Source organism: Perognathus longimembris, chromosome 2, assembly GCF_023159225.1.
Source record: "Perognathus longimembris pacificus isolate PPM17 chromosome 2, ASM2315922v1, whole genome shotgun sequence".
NCBI lineage: Eukaryota > Metazoa > Chordata > Mammalia > Rodentia > Heteromyidae > Perognathus > Perognathus longimembris.
This window is the reverse complement of record NC_063162.1, coordinates 12,023,944-12,040,754: the sequence shown is the minus strand read 5'-3', so window position 1 is coordinate 12,040,754 and position 16,811 is coordinate 12,023,944. Positions and strand designations below refer to the sequence as shown.

Sequence of the window (16,811 nt, the reverse complement as noted above, 5' to 3'; positions counted from 1 at the left end):
TATCTTTTTCCTGAATACTTTTCTTGTTTCCTGTTTCCTTCTTTTATATGTTGGTAGTATTTCATTGTGTGATTGTTATGTAATTTATTTATCTCTACTAAACAGACATTTGTGCCCTTGTTTTTCAGTATTTGAAATTTTAGGTATTTTTACTTTGTATATGTACAAGTATAAGATAAATTCAAAATGAGGGTTCTCACTTAATATTGGTTATATTTATAGCTGTTACCAGATTTCCATTTAGAGGATTTCACCACTTTATTTTTCTAGTGGCTGCCTCAAAAGCATTTTATCAAACTTTGGATTTGTGCTAATCAGTAAAGTGATTCTAATTTGCACATATTTAATAAGCGTTATGTCAATAATATTTTCCAAACTCTGAGTCACACTTATCTCTTTTTCTTAAAACTATGTTTTGCACATTTTTCTATTAGATTGTTGACATCTTTATTCTTTATTTTCTAGGAGACATTTCTATTTAGATCTGGTATGAGTTGTAAATATTTTCCCCAGCTTGCCAATTCATTGTTTGTGTACGTTAAAAGTATCATCTTAATCTATTTAGTTTGCTATCAAAAATACCAGGATCTATGTAACTTGTAAAAAATAGAAACTTAAGCTGGGCATCAGTAGCTCCCATCTGTAATTTTAGCTCGTCAGAAGGCTAAAGGACCAGTTTGAAGACAGCCTGGGCAGGAAACTTCATGAGATTGATATCTCTAATTAATAAAAAAAACTGGGAAGTGAGCTGTGGCTCAAGTGAGAGAGTGCTAACCTTGAGCACAAAAGTTCAGGGATAGCGCCCAGGCCTTGAATTCAGCCCAATGATGGACACACACTGACACACAGACACAGACACAGACACACACATGAAATTTATTTCACATAATTCTGGAGGTTGAGAATTCTGAGATCAGGTCTCCAGAAAATCCAGTGTCTATGAGGGCTCTTTCCTACCTCTCATGGTTGAGGGGACCAGTGGACAAGCCTGTGAATTCTTTCACGAGATCTTTACCTTCATGACTTATCAGAAATGCCACACTTCCCAACACAACCACTTGATATTCAACTTTAAATACCTCCAAAGAACTACAGAATACATGGTGATACATTTATGTTTAATCCATGTAGATTTCTCAAACTTTTCAATGGCTGTGGAGTTCATATTTTAGGAAGACTGTCTTGTCCTAGGCTTTAAAGATATTTTGCCCTTATTTTCTTCTCGAAATGCTTTAATTTCAAGTCTATAGTTTTTGTAGATGATTACTTTTTATAATTCCCAAATCCAGGTATTTGCCTCATTGTGTGCTCCCTGTTATTAACTCTAGGTTGGGGAGGATGGCTGCAATGGCCAATCTAATGTGGTTTATTAGATGGAACCACAGTGATGTGTTGCTGGTTTGGGGCTAGCTTTTAACTACACAGGCTGTTCGTTTTCTTCCCTCTAGGGACTTTATTAGTTAGGGAAGCTCTTTTTTTTTTTTTTTTGTTAACCTAGCCACTTTGTATTAAGATATTCATGGGGAGTGTAACTGGGATAATCAACTGTTTTGTTTAATATATATGGAGTTCTCAAACTTAAGTAGCTTCTAGAATTCATGGCCTAGACTCTGTCTAGTCCAAGATTACAATGAACTTTTTCCCCTGTTATTACTGAAATGTTTTTTAGCATTCCATGAAAAAGCTTGAAGTGAAGATGTAGCCAGTGTTTTTTGTTTTTTTCTTCTGCTGGTACTGGTATTGAACTCAGGACCTGAGTGCTGCCCCTTAGCCTTTTCTGTTCAAGGCTGAGGGTATACTCTTGAATTATGGCTCTATTTCCAGCTTTTTGTTGGTTAGATGGAGATAAGAGTTTTGAACTTTTGGTCTAAGCTGACTTCTAACACTAATCCTCTGATCTCAGCCTCCTGAGTAGCTAGGAGTACAGGCACGAGCCTCCTTCCCTGACCAATTTGGTATTTTCAAAATAGGTAAACTATATAATATTTGATGATAGTTGGTATGTGATGTGTGATATAAACACTACTTTTCAGTAATCTAGGATTTTGCCTTTAACCACTGAACATGTCATAATAACCTAACCTGAAATTATAACTAGGAGACAGAGAAACAAGGATGAAGGACATATGCAGCAATCACGAACACTATTTGGTGTCCTTATATTTTTGTAAAGTAGAAAATATATTCAAAATGAGAAAGTTCATATAGTCTATTGGACAAAAGGGCAAAATCTTCACGGAATGCCTAAGTTTGAAAATTATTACCATAAAATGATTCTTAAGGCTCAAAACTAGGTAAATGTTATATGCTATTTGCCACGGATTGTCTTTTTGGCGGGGGGGCAGGCATGGTATGGCTGGGTCATAGGGCATTAATTTTTTTGCAGTGGGGGCGAACCTCAAAACCTCCTTCTGGGGTGGTTGTACTCGTTTACATTCCCACCAACAGTGTAATAGGGTTCCTTTCCCCCTATCCTTGCCAGCATTTGTTGTTGTTTAAGTTCTAGATGGTATCCAACCTAAGGGAGTAAGATGGAATCTCAAAGTTGTTTTGATTTGCATTTCCATTATTTGTCCTTAAAAAAAAATTTCTTTTTTTGAGGTAGAGGCTCACTTTTTTGTCTCAGTTTGTACCTGACCACCTACTGTAGTCCTTCCACTGTTTCTGGGATCATAGGTGCATATCACCGCATTCAGTTTCCCTCTGTGGTGATGCAGTCTCCCCAGGTTTTCTCAGGGATTATCTTTATAGCAAAGATTGCAGTGTCCTTAGGAAAGTCACAATGCTGCACAGCAGAACTGGGTATACACTAACTGCTACATTCCGTCACTAGGTGGCAGCAGGTGGTTGCACTAGATCTCATCCAATAGTAACAGATGAGTTATGAGGAATGGGTTACTGAATGGAGAAATTGATGTGTATGTTAATAAATGTTATTATGTATACAGGGAATGCCACAGACAAATACTGGCAGATGTAAAAGTATCCATTGCTTTCAAAATATTAAATAATCGAATGTGAATGCATGATTAAGAAAGGTTTGAAAGGTGCTTCAAACATGCTTTGGTTATCTGATTATAGGACAATTTGTGGTGGACAAAAATAAATGAGAAACACTGAAGTGTATAAACATTTTAAAGCAGTATTTTTTCCAAAAATGGTTAACACAATTATTAATTACAAAATCTTGATCCCATTTTCCTAAATTTTGAAAAGAAGCAAACTTCCTACAAATGTACTTATACAAATAAAGAAAAAGTGTGCCCTGCTTGTTCATTTTTCAAAAAAGGTTCTTATAGTTGCCAATACTATTCCAATGAAATGTCCTTCTAATTTAACTTTAGAATGACTATAACTTGTGCAAATTTGTTGAGATAACATTTCAAAACTATATAGAATCTTCTGCTAACAGGAAAATAACAGAATTTATAATTATTACATAAACTATAATTATAATAAGCATAGCTTTTTTCTTAAACTCTAAACTTAGTGTTTTGGGAGTTATTTAGATGTTTTTTTATCTTAGCAAATTGCAAAATATACATTTTAAAACATCAGAACTTGGAAACTGATTTAAGCAAAGCATAATATGCATTTTCATCTTTTCCCACTTAATGCTCAGTTTTAGAAAATATATGTTGTTAATGGGCCATCCACTCTCAAGTCATTTTGTTTACTAAGCTAAAACGGAGATCTGAGCAATTGAATATGTAGTAAAACCTTTAAAGCAGAATGAATTGCATTAAAGAATGTTTACATTCATTTGCAGTGTGCCAGAGAATGGTGTTGCACTCCTGCCATAACTAGGCTTAAACTGAGAAACAATCTGTGTACATTGTTGCATTTCTTTTCTGAATGTCTGAAGTTTTAGTGTTGTTGACATTTGGAGCATTTTTTTTAACATATTTTATAACAGTATTTTTACTCTATTTTTATTGTAGATCATATAACCATTTGCCATTCCTAGTAGTGCTTTCCAAATATTAAAAGCTTTCACTTTCTTACTACTAATAATGCCCTCTTGCTGCAGTTGCCTTTTGCAAACATTCATATATCTATGTACACATATATGTATCTATATACACACAAATATATGTGTGTAAAAAAATTAATGAAGAAACCCAGTTGTATGTGTTGACTTTGTACTCAGCCATTTCACTGAATTAGCTTATTAGTTCTAAGTAGTTATTTTTTTAGATGGGGACTCTTTATGGCTTTATACATATAGGATCCTTCCATCAACAAAGAGGAAAATATTTATTTCTCCCTTACTATTTGGAGACTTATAATTTCTCTTTATTTTCTAACTGCTCCTCTCTAATACTTGCAGAACTATTTTAAAGAGAAGTAGTGAGAGACTAGAAATCTTTATCTTGTACTTTATTACATAGAGAAAAACTTTCCCCATTATACCCAGTGAGTATGATCCTAGCTTTGGGTATTTCTTAAAGTATTTTTACATATATTGAAATTTCCTTCCATATTTAATTTATTAAAATTGTTTTAGAAGACAATATTATCAAGAAATTGTAGGGTTGTGATGTAGCTCAGTGACCAACACTTGCCTAACAAGTGTAATGTCATGGATTTGATCCCCAGTACCAAAAGACAAAATACATAAAAACGAGAATTTATGTTGAGCTTTTTAAAATACTTTTCCTGCCTCTTTTGAGAAAATCATGTGTTTCATTCTTATTTGTTCATCCATGGCAGAATGGAAAGCCAGGAAACACCAGTTACATCATCTTGCAGACCTCATTCCTAAAACATTCTGGTTACAGGATTTATAATTAAACAAGTGTAATTGCCTTAGGTTTATAGTATTGTCTATGTAGATTATTTTAAAAAGTGGTTAGACATTAATACTGAGTGCTAAAGAAATTACGGTAATTCCATCTTATTTTAAATCTATAGTAGTGCTATTTTGAATGGCAAACAAGATAAAAAATAAGGAAAGTATTTGTTGTGTTGATGGTACTGGGAAAATTAACAATTTTGGGTAAACTAAAACATACAATTCGTTACAATACTTGTATTCTACAAAGCTTAAGCTAACTTCTACCAATAAGTAAAGGAATTGTGTGAAATAGTTATTACTTATATAAAGCTAGAGATATTTAAATGATCTGCTTTAAATTAATTAAGCATGGACAAAATCTTGTGATCAAGTTTCAAGAGTACCTCCTACATGAGTATGGAGAATATCACATTTATTATGAACTTTTCATAATATCTTTGCCTTCTCACTTTATTTCAATTCATTTAATGATGTAAATACATTAAATTGTCATAGAGACTATTTCACTCTGTGGTTCTTTGACAGTAATTATGTCACAGTGCTGACTTTTCAAGCTGGTCTTAAATGCTTATTGTACAAAAATTAATTTCAGATGTTTTCAGAGGGGGAAATAGAGCTTTTCTCTCTCCTTTGTTATATGTATGATAGATAGGAAGAGACACTTTCTAATCTTAGACCTTGTATCTATACTGTGGATATTTAAGCAGTAATTCTGGAGAAAGATTTAGCAACTGTCATTGGGTTTTTTTGTTTGTTTTTTGCCAGTCCTGGGCCTTGAACTCAGGGCCTGAGCACTGTCCATGGCTTCTTTTTTTTTTTTGGCCAGTCCTGGGCCTTGGACTCCGGGCCTGAGCACTGTCCCTGGCTTCTTCCCGCTCAAGGCTAGCACTCTGCCACCTGAGCCACAGCGCCGCTTCTGGCCGTTTTCTGTATATGTGGTGCTGGGGAATCGAACCTAGGGCCTCGTGTATCCGAGGCAGGCACTCTTGCCACTAGGCTATATCCCCAGCCCCCCATGGCTTCTTTTTGCACAAGGCTAGCACTCTGCCACTTGAGCTACAGCAGCACTTCTGGCCGTTTTCTATATATGCAGTGCTGGGGAATTGAACCCAGGGCTTCATATATAAGAGTAAGCATTCTTGCCTCTAGGCCATATTCCCAGCCCCTATCATCAGTTTTTAATTTGTCATCAGTTTTTATTTTAACTTTGAATAACATTGCTTTGAATTAAAATTTCTAATATAACACAATTTTCTCTAAAGTATTTTGGATAAAAACAGTAAATTATATATTGATGAAAGATGAAATTGTTAGCCTTCCAATTGAAAGGTCAGGAGCCCAAGGTCATTAACAAGTTTATCAGGTAACTGGATTAGTACTAGGTGCTCTCCATTGGTGTTCATCATGTTCTATGTAAAGTAGAATTGTGTCTCACACCGCTTTGGGTTGGTTCTCTGTCAATAAGTCTTACTATGAATACTCTAGCAATATAAAATCCACGTTTTTACAAAACAACATGGTAAAATAAACAAATACAAAGCTCTACTACTTAAGTTGAAAATTTGACTCTACAAGCCTAAGAGTAAATCTGAATTATAGTCTGATTTTTTAAATGATTACAATTATTAACTTCCATAACTTCCATATTTGACAGAGATGCAAAGACTAATTTTACATGAATTGATATCCTAACAATATTAATTGGACCATTTATTTAGGCACATGAATTGTACTTTTGATCTTCATGTTCAATCACTGGCATGTGTTTTCAGTATCACCCTGTTTTTATCTTAATCTTAAAAGTTTTTCTACATATTAACTTTTACTTGGCTAATTTAATGGATACTTAAGATTTTTTTTACTGTGTTTTCAGTTTTTTTTGTGATATAAATCCATTGATGCTTCAACAAATGAGTAAATAAGACAATATACTACTCCCATGCAGTGGAGTAAGGGAAAGAGCATGTAAAATATTATTATTGTTCAGCCCCTCCTTCCAGGAAATAATTCAAAATATTTCACTTTGTTTATTGACTTTGAAGTTATAAAGAAGTAGTAGTGGCTTACTACTACATTTAATATAAGGTAAATAATTTGATATGATGAATCAAAAGTCCCTTGCAAATATGAGTTAATAAATTGCTAATGAAAATCTGAAATGATTGGATTACAAGGAATGAAATAATTTAAATATTTTATTTAGCTTTGGAATCAAGCACTATGATGTTATTTACTAAAGTAGTTCGAAGACCCATAAGAAACATAGTTCATTAGCCATTTTAGGATATTACAAATCATTGAATGTGTGCTAGTCAGTATGTTTTCTTGACTAAACAGTTAAGCTGGTTTTGAGAAAACGTAATTTAACCTCATTCTAGATAGCTTCTCACAAAATCAGGTGACTCTAAACTTCTGAGTATAACAATGTAATAATGAGTTGTAGTGTTATGTTACTATGTACCAATAGATTAAACTATTTATTTTATAGTTTTTATTGTCTACTGACAAATAAACATTGCACAATTTAAAATGGTACAAGATATTTTATAAGATCTGACATTTATAACTCATTTATGCAGGCTAACATGTATTGTAATAACCCGCGGGGCGGGGAGATCCCACCCGTGCTGTGTCACTGCCTAGGACTGTAGGAGGGGGCGTGGTATTAGGCTACATCAGGGAGGGGCTGTGGTATTAGGCTGCTTCAGGAGTAAGGGAGGGGCAGCGTAGGAAGTCTGGCCCCAAGCTGTGTGGTCCTGCAATTGGGGGGGCGGGGCTTAAGAGCCACCCCCCCCACCCCCCCCAGTGTATATATAAGCTGTCTGTCTGGAAGGACAGGGAGGGGGAAGAGGCGGAGTGGGGAGAAACAGGCAATTGCTGCTGGTGTAGCCACCGAGCAGAGCAGAGTGGAGCTGAGAGGAGTTCAAGGCCTGTGGAGGACTCTGAAGCCTAAGGCCTGCGGGGAGGCTTGGGGCCTGAGGAGAGGCCAGACCTGCAGGAAGGAAGCTTGCTCCTCTGGAGGTTTGGAGGTTTGGAGGCTTGAGGTGGTTGGAGGTTAAAGAGTGGAGATGCAGAGGTCAGGTCAGTTCAGTTCTGGGTTCTGGGTAACTAGCCCAGGACAAAGAAGTCACAGGCCAGCATTAGGAGGTGGAGGGCTGCTCTGGTTCTGGGTTTTAGGTTGTAAATAAAACCCTTCCCCCCTTAAGTTGTGCCTCCATGGATTATTCTCTCTCACCTCACATGTATGCCATTTTTTAAAGATTTCATATATAAGTAATATTATGCAGTATTTGTCTTTTGTGCCTGCCTTCACTTAACATCTTTCAGGGTTTATCATTTTGTCACAAATGTCATAAATTCCATCTTAAGTTGGAGTAGTATTCCAGTGAGTATATAGATCACATTTTCTTTACTCATTCAACCATGTGGTTATTGATAATAATACTTCATTGGGAACATGGGAGGACAGATGTCTATTAAGTATAGTAGTTTTATTTTCTTTGTATTTTAGCCAGAAGTAGAAGCATTGAATTGGTAGTTCTATCTTTAATTTTTTTGAGAAACCTTTTCCATAATGGCTATATTAACAATTCTACCAACAGTATACAACCATTCCTTCTTCTCCATATCTTCATCTATTCTTCATATTTTGTTATTTTGATAAAAGCCACTTTCTATCATTTATTTATAGATTGGAATGATTAATATTAGTATACTCACCTTAACCAGTTTCTGGGCAAGCACTACTAGTGAAATTAAAATTCAGTTCCTAGCAATGATACTTATCATGATCCTGAAGTTCACACTAAACTACAAAAGAAATTGAAGGGTATAGCTATTGGGCCTTGTGATGCTCTGCTATGGCTTGCCTAAACCTGTACTAATTATTCCCAATAAGGGAGACCATAGAGTCCATGTTTCTTTGGGTCTGGCTCACTTCACTTATATAACTTTTTCCAAGTCCTTCCATTTCCTTACAAATGGAACAATGTCATTCTTTCTGATAGAGGCATAAAATTCCATTGTGTATATGTACCACATTTTCCTGATCCATTCATCTATGGAGGGGCATCTGGGTTGGTTCCAGCTTCTCGCTATGACAAATTGTGCTGCGATGAACATTGTTGTGCTGGTGGCATTACTGTGATTTTGTTTGTGGGCTTTTGGATAGATACCCAACAGTGGGGCTGCTGGGTCATAGGGGAGTTCTATATTGAGCCTTCTGAGGAATCTCCATACTGCTTGCCAGAGTGGCTGAACCAGTTTACATTCCCACCAACAATGAAGTACTACTTTCAACGTCCTATGTGTATGTGTAGTTTCTATTATTGATGATGTTCTTGTATCACCTTCCTATGGTTGTACCTACACTATCTCTGTAATCTTATCTGAGTATATTGGAAACCGTGTTTACTGGTATTGGAAGTAGGAAATTCAAAGGGAATACCAAATTTGAGAGACACAGGGTAAAAAAGGAGAAATAACTACAAAAGCAATACTTGCAAAACTGTTTGGTGTAAGTGAACTGAACACCTGGGGGGGGAGGGAAAGGGGGGAGGGAGGGGGGCATGAGGGACAAGGTAACAAACAGTACAAGAAATGTATCCAATGCCTAATGTATGAAACTGTAACCTCTCTGTACATCAGTTTGATAATAAAAATTTGAAAAAAAAAGAAATTGAAAAATGAAAATAATCTTGATGAAAATGAACCAAGGTAGTATATCATACTATGTCATGTCAAAAATGACTATGAAGTTATAATAATCCAAACAGTATTGTATGAACAAAGACGGTAACTAACCAAACAAAAACCAGAAATATGTAACAGGGAATCTGAACAGTGAAGTAGACAAGTGTCTTTCAGTTTGTACATTTAAAATTTCACAAGCAAACTCATCAGGATTTCATTCCCCACAAAAAATAATATGGTCTTATCTTTTTTCAGCATTCCAAACTTTTTAGTTTTCTAAAGATCAAGTTGCTGTAATAAAAATATGAATGTTTACCTCGGTGCCAGTGGCTCACTCCTATAATCCTAGCTACTCAGAAGGCTAAGATCTGAGATTCAAAGCCAGCCTAGGCAGGAAAGCCAATTTGTCCACCAGAAAACCACAAGTGATGCTGTTGTTCAAGTGGTAGAGTGCTAGCCTTTAGTTGAAGAGCTCAGGGACAGTGTACAGGCCCAGAGTTCAAGCCCCACGACTGGTACTGTCCATATGTGTGTGTGTGTGTGTGTGTGTGTGTGTGTGTATGTGTATGTATAATATTTTTACTCTGTCAGCAAGAAAGTTACATATATAATGAACAGAAAAAAATGGGGTAAAATACGGAAAGGAACTAATGTTATTTCTAGCTGATTATCCTATTCTTATGTGTTAATGGTCAAAATCCATTCACTGACATTGATTGCCCTGAATGAATGCAAGTGTGTCTCATTGATAATTTGGGTTGTCATTTTCGTAAATGCTTAATGTTACATTTTTTAATAAATATTTGTCACAGACCCTTTTTGAGTGGCAAAAGTTCAGATAGGAGTTACAGATTAAACTCTTCATATTTGACTCTAGGAATGTAGAATTGCAGCATGATACTAATGAAATAAATGCACAGCTGCCCCCAAAATGTTAATGAGAGTTGTATGTTTAATTTATTGCCACTCTGAAAATGTATTCCTCCTTGCAATACATTCAATCAAAAATACTCATTAAGAAATTTTTTTTTATCTCTTTTCACTTCCAAGGTGCAAGATGACCAGACTATATTTCATTAAAAGTGAATGGTTAAATAAGAAGCATTAGAAACAAAATCCTGAGCTTTGGAAATACTTTTTGGGAAAATTCAATTTTAAAAAGGAAAATACTTGGAATGCAGTTATACCATTTCAAGGTTTTCTTCTGTGCTTGTAATTATTATGGAAATATTACTGCAGCTAAAAAAGACCTTTGTCATGACTTGCGTGGTAGTGGAGCAAGGTTATTGAACACTACTTTTTAAATAGATGCCGTTATGACATTGTTATACATAGGACCCCAAGATAAATTGCTGGTAGTAAATTTCCAAAAACTTACACCCAGCATTTTTGTTTCTTGCATGCCAGAATTAAAGATGTTTATCCAAATGCTTTAAATCAGTTTACTTCTATACTTTGTAGCCATGTCTGTTCTAGTAAATATGAAACAATGATTGTAGTCAGTTTTCTTCTCTAGCTGTCACTAAGATGGTGTCATAATGTTTAGAGGTATGCTCTTTAACTGTCAGCATTTGTTACAGTTCAGTGATGCGTGATAAAATGTGAGGGACATTTTCTTCCTGAACTGCTAAATGTATTAATGTCTTGATAATATTTCCCAAAGACTTCATACTCAAGGTCAGCATAATGAGATTCATTTGTATTTTTTAACAATTCAGTTTCAAATTCATCTATTTTTATTTAGCATATATTTTTAAGTTTATTAGGTACTTTCTGTGTTTTGAGGCAGATGTTATTGAAATGAAAAAGGTATTCTTGTCATCATATTACTTTTAACTGTGTTTTTAAAAATCAAATTTTGTATTTCACTTCTTTAAGGCTTTTAGTATAAATACAGTAGCATTTAGTTATTAAGTTCATTTGTTGCTAACCTATGAATATATAACTTATATAAAATGCAGTCTAACAGTAAATTTCTCTTATGTGATATCCTTTTCTTTTTTTAACCTACGAATATGAAAAATACTTTTAAAATAATCGTTAGTGTCCAGTAATTTATGCTTATTCAGAAGTCACTTATATAATATTTTAAAGCTTGTAGCTTGTTTTCACAGCAACAATTATTTTCTTCCATATATCAATGTTAAGTGTTCAGGAAATTTTACTCCCTCTTTACAGATGAGAAAATTGGGCTTAGTGATATTAATGTTGGTCTCACATACTTTAAACGGACGCTTAATTTTTTAAGCTCTTTTCTGCTATTTCATTATATTTACTAATGTTTATTGAGAATCTGAAGATTGCCTATCACTGATATTAGTAATATAATGTATTTTATAAAGTAACTATAGCACCACTACATCAATTAAATATTTACTGTTTTACTCTTTCTAAATCTTCACTCTGTGGTGTCACTTCATAGGTTATTGCCAAGTCTGTTCCTCTGTCATATATTCAAATCACCGTCTTTATTTAGAAATATTCAGATCAGAGATGCCATTGTTTATAGATTTTCACCTATTATAGTGGATCTGATTGCACAAAGTACAGCACATATTGAATATAAATATTTCTATGGGAGAATGTACTTTCATTGGTTTAATAGTAAACAATCTATACTCTTGGTCTAACAGCAACTTTGTTTCCAACTACAAACTTTATAGATGCATTGTGTGTATGTGTATGGGTACTGATGCTTGAACTCAGTGCCTGGGTGCTGTCCCTGACTTTTTGTGCTTGATCCTAAGACTCTATCACGTAAGCCACAGCTATGACTTTATGATAGTTATTTGGAGATAAGGGTTTCACAGACTTTCTGCAAAGGCTGGCTTTGAACTACAATTCTCAGATCTCAGCCTCCTGATGATTGTAGTTGGGAGCCACTGGCACCCTACCTACAAACTGCCTTTGTATCAGGTTTTCCTAATCATTCCCTATAGCAGTTTCAGACTGTTACGGAAATGTGTATGGAAAGTTAACAACCCAATGGTGTTTTTCAAGCAAATTCTTTAAATCTTTTTTTTTTTTTTTTCTACATTTTGAACAATTAGCTTCTGTTACTACAGCTGCCTTTCTATAGTGAGGTGTCTGGATTAATTTTTTTTTTTTTGTTTTGTTTTTTCTTTTGCCAGTCCTGGGGCTTGAACTCAGTGCCTAAGCACTTGAGCCATAGCGCCACTTCTGGCCTTTTCTATATATGTGATTCTGGCTTTTTCTATATATGTGATGCTGAGAATTAAAACCCAGAACTTCTTGTATATGAGGCAAGCACTCTACCACTAGGCCATATTCCTAGCCCTGATTTGGTTGGATTTTTATTTAGTTTTTCTATTGAGTTATGCCTTTTAAATTCTTCCCTACACATCACCATATTTCAGTTAATACATTTGTGTGTACTTGCATGCAAACCTGTTGTATTTGCTTGTGTATTTATAAATTAGTCTAGCTTTAGCTTACGAGAGAATGCATGCATCCTTTGTCTCTATGGGCCTATCTTAACAGTTTTTTCTAGGTCCATCCATTATTCCATCATCTTGTATTAAAGCCATACAAAAATGACGAATATAAACATTATCCTTTAAAAAATCAGTGTATGTTGATAATACATTTTGCAAATTTGATAACACTAGCAGAGTTACCTTAGATGATTTTTTAATACTATGTGCTTTTTTTGTATTATGCAATAGTGAAAGAAGAGCTTAATAAAGTGGAACTGATTGGATTGGACATTTGTATCCCTCTGTGGGTATTGTTTAATTGTCCATGAGATTGAGTTGTTAAGTAAGCAGCAAAATGTAAGTAACATAAAGACGATAAATAATAAGAAGATTGGAAGAATAGTTTTGTTTTTAATGTTCAGTTAATCATAGGTAGTATTTGATGCCTATAAAATATATTTCATTTGGAGAGAAATTTTCATTTTACTTTACTTAGATAGTTTAGGTTTTATGCTTCATTTGGAGAGACATTTCTTCTTTATCTCAGTTTAGGTTCTATTTCATATATCTTTTGTTGGACATTGTCAAAATGTAACATTTAAAATTAAATAGAGTTAAACATATTGGAAAGTATAAATTGATAACTTGGTTATTGGATATTCTTTTAGTATTATAGAAGTTAGCCTATGGTACATAGCACACCAAAGGCCTACTCTGCCTCAAAAAATGAAAACAAAGAACAAATAAAATAAAACAAAAATACTTTGTATAATAATATACTTATAAATTTGCTACATATCCGCAGTGCCAACTTATTAATTAAACACAGAGGTCACATTTCCTAATACTCAGGATAATTTTTTTGAGGAACACATGACTCTTAATTTCTTTTATCACCAGAAGAAAAATGAGTAATGTTATAATAAATAATAGTGATAAACACAAACAAGATTATTTTTATGTAAAAACCAAATTCGTTGCACTTAATATCATTCACTGAAGCATTTGTTCTTTTCATCTTTGTGTATATGGTTTGATCAAAGACAAAAGCACTGGGCTGGGAATGTAGAGTGCTTGCCTAACATTCATGAAGCCCTGGGTTTGATTCCTCAGCACCATATAAACAGAAAAGGCCAGCAGTGGCACTATGGCTGAAGTGATAGAGTGTTAGCCTTGAGCAAAAAGAAGCCAGGGACTGTGCTCAGGCCCTGAGTTCAAACCCCTGGACTAGCCAAAGACAAAACGATGACAGAAACATTTAGAGTTTACAGAAGTCCATTGTGGCCCTGAATTTAACCACATAAAATAAAAAATATCACTATAAAATACTATAAAAATCCTCTCACGAATCACTTTTTAAATGTTATTTCAAATAAGCTCTAATAACTTTGTATTTCATACAGTTGTAAGTTATAGTTTGAATGTTAACATTATTTGAAATAGTATCAGATTTGGAATCTTGTTTAGGACAGTGTAAAAGCACTGTGACAGTAGTATATAGGGGTTTGCTCAATATATAGCAGCCTATTATTATGTGCACCTTTCCTGGCTGTGCATTCAGTCACATCATCTTGGTAGCTTGAAATGGGTCCATGGTGTGTGTATGCATGCACACGCGTGCACACACGTATACATATTATATAGGACAAAATGAGTGAACCCTGTATATCAGAATTCTTCTCACTCTACTCTGCTTTTGGACAGCCAGTTGTAGTTGTGTGTGTGTGTGTGTGTGTGTGTGTGTGTGTGTGTGTGTGTGCTATATCAGGCCTTCAACTCAGAGCTTTCAGCTTTTGTTTTGCTTTCTTGACCACAACAGGTGCTTTACCATTTGAATCATGCCTCCAGTCTGTCTTTTGCTGGTCAATTGGAGATAGAGTTATATAGGGTTGGCTTTGAGACTCAGTTCTTCAAGTTGGCCTCCTGAGTAGCTAGAATCACAAGCATGTGCCAAAAGCAACTGGCTCAAGCATGGAAGTGTTTATTATGTTGCTGGTCTATAAAATAATCAGTGGGCATGAAAGAGATAATCTTTGTATAATTTCTACTTCTTTTATAAAATTTATTTCCAGTTCAATAAGACTCATATGGATATATTCTTATCTTTAGATTTTGTAACCCGAAAGGCTACTTATTTATTCTCTTTAGATGGCTGCAATAGTAGATAGAATTTGCTGTTGTGATATTAATGCAAACCAATACAGGTATGCCTTTGGAATTCAAGGTGATCCTTTGTGGCAATGGTGACTGGTAAATAGGCCATGTAGAGTAGCAGAAACAAATTCACATAACCCATCCAAATACTGAAGAGAAATTCAGTAAGTTGGGATTCATAACATTGCTCCGTTTGAGATTTTATAGTTTTAGTGGACACTTCATTTGCTTTTCCTTAGTAACTACATATGATATCACTGGAAAAAATATAGCATGATCTAATGTTGAAAACGAGATTTACTTTCAATCAATCACATGGAAGATCTGGTCTTTCTATATCAAATACCACTATAAATTCTAACAACCACTATGTACTTCATTTATACTAATTCCACAATTTATATCCACAATTTATGCAAGTTTTTCCTGTTTTCAGTACCAAACTTTAGGCTAAAAGCATAAGCACCATGTCTTTGAAGATCCCCTTCTAGCCTCAGAGCAATTTAATCAAGAATAATATAGGATTAGAATATTGAGTCATATAACAGTAACCCTGTATGCTTATTTTCTACCTCAGTGAACAGCCTATTCTGTCTCCAGAGGAAACTGCAAAGCCCCCAAATCAAATCTGCTCAAGCAGGAACATCTGTTAATAAGATCATCCTTGACTGTGTACCCTTATTACTCTTACCTTCCAGATTTGCTCCATCCTGCCTTGGAGACCAAATATCTTAATACTTATATACTGTAACACCATGCCACCAGAGACTGATATCAGCCTGAAACAAGATATGCAGCAATATTAAATCCTTCTCAAATAGCTCAGATATAAACTATTTAACACTGTCATGTAACACATATGCACACAAAACATACATCATGTTCAACTAGTTTTGCTAAGTATAATTAGCTTATAGTGAAATTAGCTTAAAATGTTGGAATATATAGCCTAAAAGTTGTAAGATGAATTATTTGTTGTGTTTTTCTAGTGTGAATTATTGTTTTGTTTGGGAGGAGGAAAATGAAGAACAATTATACTTTACAAATAACTCTATAGCCCAAGTATTATAGAGTCATTTGAAATATCTGCTGTCTTAGTAACCATTACACTTAGGATTAATAGTAATTTGGCTCAAATAATTCATTTTTGGTCTGTATATGGCTTAAGCATCTGTCCATAAATAGTTTTTTCAATGTTTCATTATGTTCTAGTTTATGTTTGGCGTATTTGGTTCTCTTACAGAAATAAGATAAAACTATCAAATATTTAAAAGATAGTTCTTGGATAATATTTAATATTTTCTGGTAAACAGGCAAAAATTGAACTATTTGAAGAAGATCATGTGATGCAGATTATGTACTCTAACCTACTTGTGATCTTTTTCCTACAGTCCACAAACTAAGTTCAGTTTAAAACAGAAGTGGGTGTATTTTTTATAGGAAAATATATTTAGTACTTATTTATATGGCTGAATATATTAGAGTACATTTCCCCTAGTTCAGTAGATCTCAGTAGCTAGGATTATAGACAAGAGCCATTGGCAACCAGCTTAGAATATATTTCAATGAATATTTTCACAAATTGAAAACTATGTGTATTTTTTTTGTTTGTTTTGGTGATACCAATCTTGGGGCGAACTCAGGAACTGATTGGGCACTGCTCCTGAGCTCTTGTGCTCAAGGCTAGCACTATACCACTTGAGCCATAGCTCCACTTCTGGCTTTTTGTG

The 16,811-nt window shown here is 34.6% G+C and overlaps 1 protein-coding gene and 1 long non-coding RNA gene across 2 annotated transcripts in view; one reads left to right on the top strand and one right to left on the bottom strand.

Moving 5' to 3' along the window:
* Atrnl1 (attractin like 1) overlaps positions 1–16,811 on the top strand; it is a 427,123-nt gene that overhangs the window by 143,565 nt on the left and 266,747 nt on the right. The gene's annotated exons all lie outside the window — the stretch shown is intronic.
* On the bottom strand, positions 770–11,111 carry LOC125346023. Its single transcript, XR_007209843.1, has 3 exons — positions 11,101–11,111; positions 3,059–3,061; positions 770–1,079 (listed from the first exon to the last, which is right to left on the bottom strand). It is a non-coding gene; the product is annotated as an uncharacterized LOC125346023 (long non-coding RNA).